The 17348-nt window shown below is 31.9% G+C and overlaps 1 protein-coding gene and 1 long non-coding RNA gene across 2 annotated transcripts in view; one reads left to right on the top strand and one right to left on the bottom strand.

Moving 5' to 3' along the window:
* The window catches only part of LOC106876367 (atrial natriuretic peptide receptor 3), a 636698-nt gene that overhangs the window by 538944 nt on the left and 80406 nt on the right, over positions 1 to 17348 (top strand). The window lies entirely within an intron of this gene.
* Positions 10911 to 17348, bottom strand: part of LOC128248586 (uncharacterized) — a 118135-nt gene continuing 111697 nt past the window's right edge. The window contains exon 2 of the long non-coding RNA XR_008264763.2: positions 10911 to 12160. This is a non-coding gene — a long non-coding RNA (uncharacterized LOC128248586). The remainder of the gene's footprint in view (positions 12161 to 17348) is intronic.

The following is a 17348-nucleotide window of genomic DNA, read 5'->3' as shown; positions in this document are numbered from 1 at the left end:
AACCAAAAAGGAAAATACAGAACCATTATCAGTGATGTATATAGCAGGAAGAAGTTATTTCTATTTTCCAAGAGGAAAATTGCATCAAACGCTCAGATACTCCCACTTTTGTCTAAATAAATCATAGCAGCTGTCTAAGAATAAATTCAATTTTCTTACTTTTACAATTTTGCTACTGTGTCCCAAATGCTCAATGTTAATTACATTAAGTTTTGAAAATTTGTGTGCCCATGTCAATGCCAGAAATCATGACAGTGGAATTACCAAAAAAATCAAAGGTAGTTAAACATACTACCCATGTTATAATAATATATATGAAACACAGTGTCAAAGGCAATCCATTCATGACTGTCCTATCTTTCTGTATTTCTGAGACTTGGTGTCTATTATGGTATACTGTGATGTAATGTTGTTAAATTCCAGGTCATTCCTGATCGAACAAACCCACAACCATCTTGTCTCCTGAGGACTATGAAAGGCTATGTTATCTGATACTTCTTTAGATAGTAGGGTGAGATTTGAGAGGCATGTGTCTGTTATTTTTAGCAATTTGAATGATTACACAATGCATAGATTGTACATTGCTTATATGATGTTCCATAGTAGGGAGATATGGGCATTGAATGCAGAGGATAAATTGGAGCTGGATGTGTAATGTATACATGAGTAACATGGTATAGATTAGCTGAGAGAAAAGTAAATACAGCAGAAATCAAATGTAGTGAGCAAAAGACAAAGCTGTGCTGGTATTGACATCTAATGTGTATGAAGGATAACTTGAATAAAGAGGTACTAGGAAGCTGTGAAAGAGGAAGATTATCAAGAAAGACATGGGCACAAGAAATAAAAGCTGATGTCAAGATGTTGAATTTGATAAAGATCACAAATAAAGGTAATAAATGGTGAGATGCTGTGTTGCAAAGGGCTCATCTAGCTCATACAGGCATAGTAAAGTGAACGTAAAAATGAAGATAATAGTGTGTGTGTGTGTGTGTGTGTGCACATGTGCAAATTCAGATAGAAAAATAGATTGATAGACACTATTTTTGGACATTCTCTAAAATTTAATAGTATTAGTCTGTGTCTAACCTCAGTCAATTCCTTTCAATTTGAACATTGGATTACCTGGTCAATTTAGAATTAGTTAAAGGATGAAATGGGTAAATTTCTAGTTAGTTTATTATTATATTTAGTCAATGTTGGGGTGAATAGTTAACTGCCATATGCCATACTGAACTAATGAGCTAAATATAAAATGTTCTAATCAATTCAAATTATACCTTTAATGCTAACAAATATCATTAGTGTTAATGATAAAGCTTGTCAAAAAAGACATGAGATAACTTGTAAAACCAAATTTATTACTAATTAAATAGTGACATGCAGCAAAAAGTGGCCCGGTGCTTGATGAGTACACTGATAATTCTGACGATATTTCAGTCTAATTAGATCTCCTCAGTGAAGTATTTTATTACTGCTATTTACCATGTCTTTGGACTATGTGAATGTATACAGGGGTTGGACAAAATAATGGAAACACTTAGTATCATAATTGTGAAATATCTATATAATCGTCAAAAGCTTGTTTATTTTTATGTCTTTTGATTTATTATTAGTGTTGCTTAATATGTTTTGCTAAAATTGCTGTTTCTTTTCTGATATCATCAGAAAAAGCTAATTAAAATTCATTAAAATGACAAATCTATTAGACTTTCAAAGAGGTCAAATTGTTGGTGCTCGTGCTGCAGGTGCTAGCATAATAAAAACAGCTGAAATGTTTGGTGTATCAAGAAGTATTGTCTCGAAAGTAATGACAGCCTTTGAGAAAGAAGGAAAAACCTCCTCATCAAAACAAAACTCCAGAAAATCAAAACTTTCAGATAGGAACCATTGGACTCTTACAAAAGTACAGCTCCCAAAATTATTGTAGAGTTTAATGACCACCTCAAGAATCCAGTTTCCACAAAATCTGTTCTCCAGGAGTTACACAAAGCTGGATTTCATGGGAGGACTGCAATCAGAAAACCACTACTTTCAAAAACAAACGTTGCAAAGGGTTTAGAGTGGAGTAAAAACCTACAGAATTGGTTCCTAGAGCAGGGGAAGAATGTTATTTTCTCGGAAAAGTCTTCCTTTACCTTATTTCCAACCACCAGCCAAGTATACGTGTGATGACAGCCAAAAGAAGCATTTGATCTAGACTGTCTTCTTCCAACTGTTAAGCATGGAGGAGGATCTGTGATGATCTGGGGAGCTACATCTTGGAAATCCACCAGCCCAATGGTTTCCCTTCATGGCAGATTTAATAGTCAAGACTTTTTAAGCATTTTATCTGATCAAATTCATCCTATGGTTGTGGAACTGTTTCTGGAGGGAAACACAACCTTTCAGGATGATAATGCACCAATTCACATAGCTAAAATTATTACTGAATGGTACGAGGAACATTCTAGTGAAGTTGAACATCTTATCTGACCACCACAGTCCCCAGATCTCAATATTATTGCACATTTATGGTGCATTTTAGAAAAACAAGTAAGGAGTCAATATCCCCCACCATCATCACTACAAGAACTGGAGACTGTTTTAGCTGAAGAATGGACAAAAATTCCTTTGGAAACAATTTAGACTTTGTACAAGTCCATATCTCGTAGAATTCAAGCTGTACTTACTGCCAAAGGTGGTTCTACCCCATATTAAAATAAATTTGTTTGAAATTTTAAGGTGTTTCCATTATTTTGTCCAACCCCTGTAGATAGTTATTGGAAAAGATATTTACAGATTAAGAAATTTAAAAGGAAATGAAAAATTTCTCCAAGCTTACCTTCTGCTAAAATAGCACAGTTCTTGTTGGTGTTGGTAGGTTGTTTAATGTAGCAAATGTATTGTTATTTTTGATGCTAAACTTGAGGTAAACACTGATTGAGTAGGTGTATGATTAAAGGTATTCTGATTATCACCATTCCTTTTTTTAAGGCTTAGTGTATCTAGAGTATATCATCCAATGTGTTTTCCAATTTTTTTTTAAAGTACGATTTAGCTGCTATTTATTTATGGCAGATTAAGTGATCAAGTAAAAACTTATCTTTCCTATGTTGATTGACTAAAATAAGGCAATATGCCATCTTTAAGGTTCCTGAAAATACAAGGATTGTAAACACATGACTTGTGGATCCACTGTTTATTGACATGTTAACAAACAGACAGTTGATTGGCAGAATCAGTAGAGCATCAAACAAAAACTGCTGTGGTATTTATTCTATCTTTTTATGTTCTTGGTCTAAATCTATGATTTAACTGCTACTTGTCTTTCTGAAATTGATGAAATAAAGTATCAATTTTGTACTGAGTTCAACAGATACTGGAGTCTCCCAGGTTTTTCTTCAAACAAGACACTATCGCTGAGACTCCTGAATGATAAATCGTGTTGCTGCATGTGCATTAAGAGCCAATGAGGATATAACATCAATGACCTCAGCTCCAGTCATGTTCTGAGAAGAATATCCTAGTAAGGAGCAATGAACCAAAGCGCTATAATCTTTGAGAGATATTCTGTCTGATAGAATAAGATGTTAAGCATCCAGTGATCATATTTCTGATCAATTCTACATGAAAATGTAAATATATAAATTAAGAGGGGCCACATAAAAAGTTGCTTCAAACAAATTATTCACAACTATTCTAACATGGATCAAAACATTAAAATAACATTTTATAACAGAAATTGCAAACATCCATTGTGTAGCTCATATTCCTTTTCATTGGAATAATTTGGAGACAAAATTGCTGTAAAATAGCTGTTAATAGCTCTAAATATCAAATATTTACTCCATTTCTCAATGTCATTATAACAGCAAGGCAAAAACTATAATTGCTGGCATAATTATAAGAGCTCTTTAAAAATATTAGCAAACTGTTTTAATTTAATACTCTTCCAATATTTAAAATGGTTGACTTTCAACTGGTTAAATGTTGACAACTCAACAACTTCCCTTAGAAGCAAATTTCACTTTTCATAATGAACAAGCTTTGTTACCTGCATGGCTTCTAATTATTTATAAAATATTGAATTGTACTTAATATCTAATTGTAATTAAAGTATTTTCAAAAAAAAACAAAAAACAAAAAAAAAACACTTCTGTAACTCCCTGGAGGTTGTTTTTAATATTTCAAACCTCTCTTATTAGAAAATGTTATGTCAAAAGCTATACAAAATTATATGTACTTCAAAAAGATTTTGTATTTGAATGAAATAATTTTCCTGCATATTTATTCTGTATTGTATTTGATATTAAACATACAATGTTTAAAACAGAAGTTTTTTTTCTTTTAATGTAAATATTCCAACATAAAATGTTATATAAAATTTCTCATAAAGAAACATGAATCAAATTTCATAATGACACTATTATATCTTCTGAATAAATATTAGAGAGAATTCTCCATTGCTTCTAAGATTAATGCATTGTTAGTATTCTTACTATTGTCTTGTAAAATAAGTCTGTTATCTATTTTTATTTTAAGCACTAAGGGCAGCTATCTCTGTATAATAGTTGCCACTATGTATGGTTATTTGGTTGCTTGCCTACTTGCTTTCTCCAGCTTTGCTTTACATCGTATTGAGAGAAAAGGAAAGGGAGTAAAAGAGAGAAAGATAATATGAGGAATGCAGGAAGAGTGAACATGCAAAGTTTGCTGGCAGGCAATGAGTAAAGGAATACACACAAGCACATAGTGAGAGTGAGAGAGAAAGAACCATAGAGGCAGAGGAAGTGAGGGAGTAAATGACTGAGTAGCTATGGGAAAGATTACAAAAGTGAAAAATTCATTTCATTTTAAGGTAATAATATTTTTTTTTTTGTATAAGAACCAATAAATTTCATAAAAATCAAATCATAACAATTGTATGTATGCCATAATTCCTGATATTACATTTGGTAGCAAAAGTATACTTTCAAATTTGAATATCCCATGATGGTGAAAACTTGTGTGCACAAACACACACATGCATAATATACATGCATATTTCTCTCTCTCTCTCTCTGTCTCTCTCTCTCTCTATATATATATATATATATATATATATATATATATAGAGAGAGAGAGAGAGAGAGAGAGAGAGAGATAAAACTTACTTGAGAAAGGATGCATGGCGTTCGGTCATATAATGATATAAATAATATATAAATATATGCATATATCCATACATATATGTTTATATATTATTTATATATATATATATATATATATATATATATATATATATATATATATATATATATATATTATTTATATATATATATATATTATTTATATATATATATATATATATATATTATTTATATATATATATATATATATATATTATTTATATATATATATATATATATATATTATTTATATATATATATATATATATTATTTATATATATATATATATATATATATATTATTTATATATATATATATATATATATTATTTATATATATATATATATATATATATTATTTATATATATATATATATATATTATTTATATATATATATATATATATATTATTTATATATATATATATATATATATATTATTTATATATATATATATATATATATATTATTTATATATATATATATATATATATATTATTTATATATATATATATATTATTTATATATATATATATATATATTATTTATATATATATATAGAAGCCAGTATGCTCCGTTGGATGTGTAATGTCAATGTGAATACCCGTCAGAGTGTAAGTATCTTGAGAGAAAAGCTGAACATTAGAAGCATCAGTTGTGGCGTGCAAGAGAGACGATTGCGCTGGTATGGACATGTGGTGAGAATGGAGGAGGATAGCTGCGTGAAAAAGTGCCACACCCTAACAGTTGAGGGAACCCGTGGAAGAGGTAGGCCCAGGAAGACCTGGGCTGAGGTGGTGAGGCAAGACCTTCGTACATTGGGCCTCACCGAGGCGATGACTACGGACCGAGACCTTTGGAAATGGGCTGTGCGTGAGAAGACCCGGCAAGCCAAGTAAGATCGTTGCCAGTGCCCCTGGACTGGTTCTTGTGCGGGTGGCACATGAGATGCACCATTTTGAGCGTGGCCGTTGCCAGTACCGCCTGACTGGCTCCTGTAGGATTTTCGAGCGAGATCGTTGCCAGTGCCCCTGGACTGGCTTGTGCGGGTGGCACATAAAAGACACCATTTCGAGCGTGGCCGTTTTCGTGCGGGTGACACGTAAAAGCACCCACTACACTCTCTGAGTGGTTGGCGTTAGGAAGGGCATCCAGCTGTAGAAACTCTGCCAAATCAGACTGGAGCCTGGTGTTGCCATCCGGTTTCACCAGTCCTCAGTCAAATCGTCCAACCCATGCTAGCATGGAAAGCGGACGTTAAACGATGATGATGATGATGATGATATATATATATATTATTTATATATATATATATATATATTATTTATATATATATATATATATATTATTTATATATATATATATATATATTATTTATATATATATATATATATATTATTTATATATATATATATATATATATTATTTATATATATATATATATATATATTATTTATATATATATATATATATTATTTATATATATATATATATATATATTATTTATATATATATATATATATTATTTATATATATATATATATATATATTATTTATATATATATATATATATATATTATTTATATATATATATATATATATATATTATTTATATATATATATATATATATATTATTTATATATATATATATATATACTATTTATATATATATATATATATATTATTTATATATATATATATATATATATATTATTTATATATATATATATATATATATTATTTATATATATATATATATATATATTATTTATATATATATATATATATATATATATATATATATATATATATATATATATATATATATATATATATATATATATATATATATGGGGGAAAAAACAGACAAAAGGGATTCAGGAAATCTGAGCAAATACTTCAGCATTCTATGCAGAATTCTGGCAAACAGGATGTACAGAGAGGAAGAATCAACCACTTAATTGAAAAAATGTTTATGCATAATGAAAATCTAGGAAATACACCAATTATAAGAATAGTGCATCTATTGCAGGATATAAAATAAAATGGTCAAAGGAATAAAAGTAACAGTATAATATTTATTAATTGTGCATGATGTTTTTATAACTGGTTACATTTTGCTTCAATCAACATGCTGGATCATACATATGAAATTATTAATATTATGAATCCATTTATTATTCAATGAATATGCTACTAATCATCTGTTTATGATCATGAACAAAAGTACACACACATACACACACTGGAAATATTTATCTCCTATGTTCAAAAGCAAAACTTGTTTTCTTCATGTCTGTATGTGTGTGTATGACAATAAGGATACAAAATAATGTTTACACATGAAGTTTTACTGTGAAAATATTAGTGTCTTTTTTTACAAAGTGAATTTTGAGAATCACATTTTAATGAAAAGTTTTCATAGAATCAGAAATTTTTTTTTATATAAATATCAGTGCATAGTTTAACCAAAAAAGCTTTACAGGAAAAGAAGAAATTGCATTTTACTAACTGATTTACGCAGTTACCAGCTTTTCAAAAGTTTAAAGTATATTCTTGACAGGAAATTTTAGCCCATTTAATGGAAGAAACATAAGATAAGAAACATGAGATTAAATTTGATTCAAAATGTTGCTTAAGACAAAGGACGTAACTGTTATTTTGTGTGTGTTATGTTGCCTGTGTCCTTTTGATAGGGACATATATTGTTTATTATTATGTTGAGTCAAAATGTTTGCAATATTTTGGTAACTTATTTGCTTTATTCATTAAGTTACAACAAAACAGCTTAGCATTCAAAACAGAGACCATTGTGTTGCACCGTCTGAAGCCACCGTTCCACCAATTTTTTGATCTCACACTGATACTGGTTCTTGTTCTTCAAGGCGAAGAAAGTCTTCACTGAAGTTTTGACCTCCTCTTGGATGATGAAGCGTTGCAAAGCACAGTAAGTGATTCATAGATTGGAACAAGTAATAATCTGAGAGAGCTAGGTCTGGGACATATACTGGGTGTAGCATCAATTTGATTTTCTCAAGTTTCTGAAGTTTATTCCAGGTTGTTTGAGTGGTTTGAAGTCTTGCAGAAGAGTTTGCTTTCTGTTAAACAATGCTTGGTATTTTTATCACACAATGGTATACATCCATGTGATCCTTAGCTTGCTTGGTATTCTCTGAGTGCTGTTCATTGAATCTGCTTCTCTGGCTTGGAGCACAGGCTTGGAATCCATAGTTTTGGGCCTGCCTTACTTTTCCTGGTCATTGATGTTCTTGCAATCCAAGTGAAATTTCTTAAACCATCTGGTTACTGCATTGTGAATGTCTACACCTTCACCTTTTGGTTGCTTCCACAGTGTTATAGGCCACTACGAACTTATAAAGTCTAAGTTCCCAAATTAGACTATGTTACATGTTCATCTTTCAAATCATATACAGAATGAAGCAATGCACAATGTGTCAGTGCACCATCTACCATGATGCTACCAGACTCAGTGGTTATCTTCCACGTCTTGAACCACTTTGGTCACATGATATACTCACTGCAAACTAGCACATAAGCAAACATTGCAAAACTTTTGGCTCGCCTCAATATTTATAAGTAATAATTTACTTATACAGAATAAAGAGGTTTTTTTAAGAGAGAAAATGACGTTTAATTCAAATTTTATATAAAACCACAAAATAACGCATTTCTGGTTTACATAAGTGAAAATATACTTTATCCAAAATGTATTGACTCATTTTTTGCTATTTTCAGGAATGTGGGAATTTAGTCATTGTTGTAGTAGAATTAAAACATAACACAATAAGTTTCAGTTTGTATTTGTTAATGAAATACATTTCTTTACTGCTTCATTGCTATTCTTTTGTTGAGTTGTTAGACTGACAGAGTGGAAGACTGGATAGTTTGGTGAAACCTATCTATTCGTTGACTCAGTAGAATTTTCTCTGTATATGGTTCCCTGATTTGCTGGTGATGTGCCGTCATTCTTTTTCATTTCTTATAATTGGTATACATCTTCAAGTCCAATGTTGTGTTTAAGACAATTATAATATATGTCAAATTGTCAGAATTACAAGAAAAATTATTTTTAATTTTGGAAATAAGGCTCCCTTTGAAGTTGAATTTGGAGCATTCTAATAAGTAGCTGCATAATCCACAATTTGGTCTGTTGCAAAACTATATAAGTGTATATAGTTTTGCATTGGTCAATATTTTTTTAGTGATTTTACTTGTCTCTTACATTCTATAATTGAATGTTTTTCCAAGATGGTTTTCAGTTTTTGGTCATATAAAACTATAGGTAGATCTACACTGATGTTGATGAAAATTTCGATGTTCTTTGGGTTGAAAGTTGAAATATGCAGAATAATGCTGCTCTCCATTTTGCTTTTTGAAATTCAAAGTTCTTGAATGTCAATTTTATTTTGTTTTCAAGAATGCAAAGTTTATCAGTTTATAGAGCATTTTCTTGCGATAAATATTTGTTTTCATTTCTTCTTTGAGTGCAACTGAGATTTGCAGATGAGTTTTGCAAAGTTGATTGGAATGTAATTTAGAGTATGTTTTGGGTGACCTTGTGTAAAAAGGATATGTTGTCATGAGTCATTGAGTTCAAAATATATATTTGTTTCTCATATTTATTTCTTTATTGCCCACAAGGGGCTAAACATAGAGGGGACAAACAAGGATAGACAAAGGGATTAAGTCGATTACATCGACCCCAGTGCATAACTGGTACTTATTTAATCGACCCCGGAAGGATGAAAGGCAAAGTTGACCTCGTCGGAATTTGAACTCAGAACGTAGCGGCAGACAAAATACCGCTAAGCATTTCGCCCAGTGTGCAAACGATTCTGCCAGCTTCCTTTTCATCATTAAGATGGTAAGCTGACAAAATTGTTAGCATGCTAGACACAATGCTAAGCAGCGTTTCTTCCACCTTTATATTCTGAGTTCAAATTTTGCAAAATTGAATTTTGCTCTTCATCCTTTAAGGTGCAATAAAGCATGTACCAGTCGGGGATGGTGGGGGGGGGTGGGGGGTGATGTAAACAATTAAGCCCTTCCCTCAAATTTCAGGCCTAGTGACTGTGTTAGAAACCATTGTTGATATTCCAAAAAAGAAACTCCGTAGTGAACTGAATGTGAGAGTTTATGTTGAAGAGATTTTGAAATTGGTTCAGCTTGTCAATAGTTTCCCTCCATAAAATGAAACAATCATCTCGAAATCTCTTCCAGTTTGCTTTCAAATTGTAGTAGAATTCATCTTCAAATATTTGTAAGGATTTTTCATATATTTTCAATTCATGATATCCGATAATTATATGTTCGGGAAACTTTGTATGGCTACTCCTGACATTTATCAGTAGGCTGTGCTGTTGAACACAATGAAGTTGTTTTCTAAAATGAACTGGTGGCTATCTACAATAAATTTTTTGTCTTTACAATCTGATATTTCATAAGAAAATGAGTTGAGCCAGTATTTTATAGTTATGGTTCCATAATTATGTGGAATGTTACTATATAGGGTCACAGCATACAAATTTGACATTACAAGTTTTTTCATTCCTTGTACTTGACAAGACATGTCAAGCTTAGTAAAATCACTATCTTCCACACATACAGGCTTGTCCTTTCAGGTTCTGGTACCACTTAAAAATCACCTGTACTGGTGCTGCATTAATGCACCTGTGCCGGTGCTGCATAAACACACCCATGCCAGTGGCATATAAAAAGTACCCAGCACACTCTGTAAAGTGGTTGGTATTAGGGAGGGCATCCAGCCATAGAAACCATTTCTCAACAGACAGCTGGGGTTTGGACAGCTCCCAGCTAGCCAGCTCCATATCAAACTGTCTAACCCATGCCAGCATGGAAAGCAGACGTTAAACGATGATAATGATGACAATGATGATGTATAAAGAAGATGGCTGAATATGTTGAGATCATCTTGTACAAAGCTCTTTATGTGCCTGGGGAAAGGCTTTAGCAGAATGTCTAGGAAGTGACTTAAGTAATGAGTTTCACAAGACAAGCCTGCTACAATGGATTTCAATTTTAAATCCGATGGTGGTGGATTGGTCCTTGCTTATTAACATGTCTCATTTATTAGTTTGTTCTTTTGTATATTAGATAATACATAGAAATTGCTTGTTCTGTATTTGAAGTTTGTAAGGTAATCCAGTTCTTTATCAGTTAAGTAATTTCTATATGTATATAGCAAATAATTAAAGGATTTTTATAAGTTTGTAAATTTTGCTTCTTCGTTGTATGTATTGCCTTGTAGTATATTTAATACAATATTCACATGATATTTCATATCCTAAATAACAAGTGAGCCTTCTTTGTTGGCTTCCTTAGTAATTATATATTTGGCAAATAGAAAATCTGTTCGGTGAATTCATTGTTGTCTACAAAAATTAGATTTTATTTGCTTTGTTTTCTAGTTTTCTATAGGCAAGTTTGAAGTATGTTCACAAAATTCTTTAAGAGTTATATTTCTTCCTCTTTAAGGATAGAATTTGCTTTTGATTCAGCTAATCTAAGTTTTCTGTAGAACTCTGCATTGTCATCTGGGATATATTTGATTTTTTGTGGCTGATGTAGAATTTAATCCTTTGCTGAGTAAAAAGGTTAATATTTTTTTGTGAAAGATTAGTTATTTGTGTGTGTGTGTGTGTGTGTGTGCGTGTGTCCCAGTGTTTCTGATTTATGTTTAAAAACGATTATTAGAACAAGGATTATCTGCAATTTTCTTGTTACTGCTGCTTCTTAAATTGTTCACAATAGAAACAAAGTGTCTAAAACAACTGCCATTAAAAACTCAGTAAAATTATGCAGGACACTCAAGTGATTCAACTCTCAGGCTTGAATTTTCTCCAAAAACCTTGAAGGCTTTTTTTCACTTGGCGTTTGTGCAGAATTTCCAATGTTGTCTGAATTAATGATTGAGAACCTTCCACCATTTGTTACAATATATTTGTGCAAATCAGCATTTCGAGTGTGGACTGGAATTAAAACAAAACAAAAAAATATTATTAAAAACACATTAAATTGACTTGAGACTAATATTGACAAACATTAAACCAAGATTCAATTCATTGTACAAAAATAAACAAATACAACTTTTCCACTAAGCCTCTTTTTTTCTGTTTGTAATAAATTTATCTAATAATTGAGAAATAATAGTTGCAGAATTGTTGGAGTATTCATGGAAAAGTCATTGTAACATTTGTTCAAGCACTTTGCATTCTGAGTTCAAATCCTGCTGACATTAATTTTACCTTTCATCCCACTGGGTTTGATAGTGTTGTCTAAGCCCTTCTGCTTAGGCTTGTTAGCCTTATACCTACATTAGAAACTATTATTGCTGTAAAAAGAAAAGAAATTACAAGAGCTGTGATGATTTTTGGCATTTTTGACTTGAGGGAAAAATAATTTTCTTTTAAATATTTCTATTAACACTACATTTGATTTTTTTTCACAAGAAACTTGGCTGAGAGATGATTTTTTCTATTTTGTTTTGTAAAGATGATTTTTTTCATCATTTTTAAACTAATTTTTTTTGTATATATTTATATTAACAGTGTTGATTTTGAATTTGATTTTTTAAAACTCAGTAGCCATTGCTGATTCTTTTTAATTTGAATTCTCATGTGAACAAAACTAATTACTTTTTTTTTTATGGAAACAAACTGCATATTTATATTTGTTAAATATATATGAGTAATTTTCTTTTATTCCACATCACTTATTTCACAAATGTAAAAAAAAATCTATACAATTTAGTTTCCTTAAAAGAATAAATCATATGTAGTTTAAGACATTTTGCAAAACAAAATAGAGTTGTCTCAAGGGTGGTGTTTTCTCTGAAGGAAAGTCTTGTAAGCATTTTTGTAAATTAAACAGTTTCATGTGCATCTTATTTTATAGAAGAAATTAATATTCCCACTATGAAAAGCAGAAATAGAGATATGGTTGATTTTAGCAAACATGTGTCAAGTCACCTCAGGCAGAAAAGAGCCATGACTTTCTTATTCATAAAGTATGGGGAGGTGGATCATGGTAAATTTCTTTTAAAAATGGAACTGTAATCTAAAAACTTTAGGAAAGCTGAGTCAAACATGCCAATAATTTTCTGAAGAGCAAAAACTGCAACTAACAGCTCAAAATAGTATCAATTATCAAAATCAAAGAGAAGGATGATGAATGTTGCAAGACAGCTTGGCATGGATTGAATATTGGAAATAGTTGTCAACAAAACATATCATAACTGTGATTTTATGGGCATGAGAGGCTGTCATTGTAACACCCTAATGTTCTTGAGAGAATGCTAGAGGAACCTTGGTCTAGCCTAATTTTGAGATTTACTATAAATTTGGTTTAACCTTTAGCACACTATAGGTGCATCCTGTCACTGCTTGAGTTTTCTCACCTGTAGTGACAGGGCTGGAGAAACAATCCTAGAGTAAATATCTGTAGTCTATAAAATACATTAGTTGTTTACAAATGATTTATCAGGATCAAAATAGTTCAAAAGAAACATCCAGAGATTCAAAAGTGCTACGGTCATTGTGCAGTATAAAAGCAAACAATGGTATTGTTGATTAAGGAATTTCCACTTACAGAATTCATAAAATTGTTTTCGGAACCCCAAGGAACTCTGTTACTGGTGCATCATCTCTCTACAAATGATGTTTTATGATTCTGAAGTGTAAATTTGACAGGCTATGCAGAGATTAGCAGCAGATAGTGGAGAAAATCTCAATGCTGTTATTTTCCACATACTTCATTCAGCTACAATTTCAACATGTTTGCACTCATTCCTCTCTGTTCAAGAGCGAATTGATGCTGACACAATACCTGAAAATGTTGTATGCTAACAAAGGTCAGATGATGAACACTCCAAAAGGTATAACTTGTCTACATGCAATGATGTTGCTGTATTCATACATGCTAATAATGAGGAATCTCATCAAACTGGAAGAATGTTAGCAAACAAGCTATGAGAAGTGAACAGTCAGCAAAATCTTCAAATATTTAGCAATTCTCATCAGGCCTATGACTCCACTGTTTTCGTGCTCTTTTTTTTCTCCCTAATGGCTTAGAATAAATGCAACCCTATGTACAAAACCAAAGAAGCAATAGAAAACCAACTGGTCCTTAATTATATTCTTTTTTGGGGTAATGAAGAAACTGATTTGGATAATAAACTGCATCATGTAAACTATTTATTCCAACAGTTTCATTGTGACCAATTTGCCAAAGTCCAGTTTACTCATTTGCAGTATATTCAGACCAATCGACATGGTAATTCATTACAGGGAATAGTGATTGGAATGGCAGAAAATATGTTCTCCCAAACACATTAATTGGTAGTCCAAAATATATGGTGCTGCACTACTAAGATACACTGGCTGTCATAGGGCAAGTTGTCTAACTAGTAATCATCATCATCATCATCATTATCATCGTTATCATCACTTAATGTTTGTATGGTATGGGTTGGCTGATTTAACAGGAACTGATAAGCCAGAAGGTTGCACTAAGTTCCAGTTTGACATGTATTTTATGATTGGAAGCCTATCCTAAAGCCAAAACTTTACAGAATGTACTAGGAGCTTCTTTACTGTGCTAGAATTTGTGAGGTCATTAAGTAACCTGAAAGACAAATATGGTTTTAATTGCATATAAATGTGTGTGTGCATAATATCTACAAATGAGTATATATATATGTATATTTGCATGTATATATATATATAAATTGTAAATGCAAAAATAAAAACAAAAACACAAAGGATTCTGCGGTACACGTGTTTCAAGCTTTATAGTTGTTACATCAGTGTATAATTGACAATATAAAGCTATCTTCAGCCGCAAATGTATGTATTCTCTCCCAAGAATTATATCACATAGGCGTTAAAGGAGGAAGAAAGATGAATGATAAGAGGTGAGGTTCCGTTTGGTATTTTGCATTGTACTATACCTATATATATACCTATATATATATATGCATGTATGTATACGAGGGGAAGTCAAAAGTTATCTGCACTTTCACCATAACATATCTTTATTATTGTCACACTGCCTTCTGCACATGCATGCATATAGTTGGTAATAGTGTGGTCACATGATTGAAGTGTGAACCTGATCGTGCCAATTTTCTTTCTGGCTTTACAGTTTAAGCATGGCCACTCAACTATCAATGTGCATCAAAAGAAAACAAAGTGCAGTGATCTAATTTCTCTGGTCTAAAGGTGTGTTAGGTGTTGAAATTCATTGGAGGCTTTTAGCACAATATGGGGACAGTGCACTACTCTGTAAAAGTGTGTATGAGTGAATCAAGAAGTTTTTAAGAGGCCAGACAAGCATGACACACGAAGAGGGAGCAGGACGCCCATCAATCTTCACCACTGCTGAGAAGATTCAGCAAGCTCGAGAGATGGTAATGGTGAATCTGTTTACTATTCCCATCTCTTAGATCACTTCTCTTTGTTCTTCCATATATATACAGGGTGCGGTGAATAAACTATCATTTAAATTACGCAAAAATGAACATAACATTGACATCTCATTTTAACAGATATATTTATCAAAATTACATAAAGATATCTTGAAATACTAAAGAGTAAATTTATTCAATAAAATACCCGTTGGTTTCAACCATGGCCTCCAGACGACTTTGGAATCTCCTGCGATTCTTCTGGATGGTTTCCTTGTTTAAGTTGGCAAATGCTGCTATAATACTTGCCTTCAGTTCATTTTTGGTGTTACAAGGAGTTTTGTTGGTCTCTCGTACAACTGCGCTGCATGCATAATAATCAGGAAGTTAGGTGGTCAGATGTTAAGGGTGATGTGGTCACAGAAATTGTCTGACAGCCATGACTGGGTTCTCCTGCTTGTGTGACATGGTGCAGAGTCCTGTTGCCAGACATAGGGTCTTCCAGTAGCCACTGTCTTCACTCAGGGCAGCACTTGATGTAGGCCTCCATATTGAGTCTGAGGCCATGTGGGAATATGAATGGAGGCCTCACGTTGCCATCATTAGTGATCACTCCAAACAGCATGATGTTGACTGGATGTTTGCTTTTTATCACTCTTGGTACATGTTTTCAGATTGCACTATCCTCAGATTGATACCCAAACACTCTGGAATGTTTGTATTGGAGCTTCCAGCACCAATACCAAGCAGTACAGCATGTTGTTTCCAAATTTATGGCTGATTGAATTGTGTCATGCTGCTGTTTTTCTCACAGACTTTGTCCAACTTATCCTACTATACTGCTTAGTCGACAAAATAAAAAACAAAAAATGCACCTGCGCAAAATTAAAAATATAAAATAGTGACAACTTACCCATATCACCCAGTATTTTTTCAGTAGCACATTGAATTTTATTTAAGAAACTATTTAAACATCTGAACACATTCATATATTAGCATATAAATATTTATAAATGACAGAAATATAATTATTTATACATATTTTATGTGGGCATACAATATATAGCTACACACACACACACACATACACGCATATACACATAAATACATACCCATATATACTCATATATCTACAATCACCAAAAGAAGTTTATTGTATGATTCTTCTGGTTATCCACTACATGATGTTGCACATGGTTTTACTGACTCTGGAGCTTGTGTTTTGTCTGCCTTTTATCCTACCTTCACATACATTTTCATCTCTTTACTTGTGGTTCACTACTATTACACTAATCTCTACTTTATATACATGTCCCTTACATACATGTTAGATTTACACTATGTAATCTGGTTACACAATCCACATTTCTTTACTAAATGGTTCATATGTTGTCATTGTGCTTCATCTATTTTTGTATTTTTATATGTACATCATTATCTATCTGTCTTTCTGCATATACATAGGGAAGTATATACACATATACTCTGTATATATGTATATACCACTGTATGTATGTATAGAGGACTATGCCAAGCTCCACTGTCTCCTTTCGCATAGATTTTATGGCTGGGTACCCTTCCTAATGCCAACCACTTTACAGAATGAACTGGGTGCTTTTTACATGACATATATATACATATATACAGAGGTATTCTGTTGTGTCTGGGGAGAGTCATTTTCTTATCGTCCCTTAAAATTTAACACACTCACCGTTAAAATTTCCACTTATTTCTTATTTTTATTTTCCTAAAAT

This window comes from Octopus bimaculoides, chromosome 8 (genome assembly GCF_046866305.1).
Source record: "Octopus bimaculoides isolate indiv1 chromosome 8, ASM4686630v1, whole genome shotgun sequence".
NCBI lineage: Eukaryota > Metazoa > Mollusca > Cephalopoda > Octopoda > Octopodidae > Octopus > Octopus bimaculoides.
Note: the sequence above shows the minus strand (reverse complement) of the source record. Positions and strands in the feature narration are given on the sequence as shown.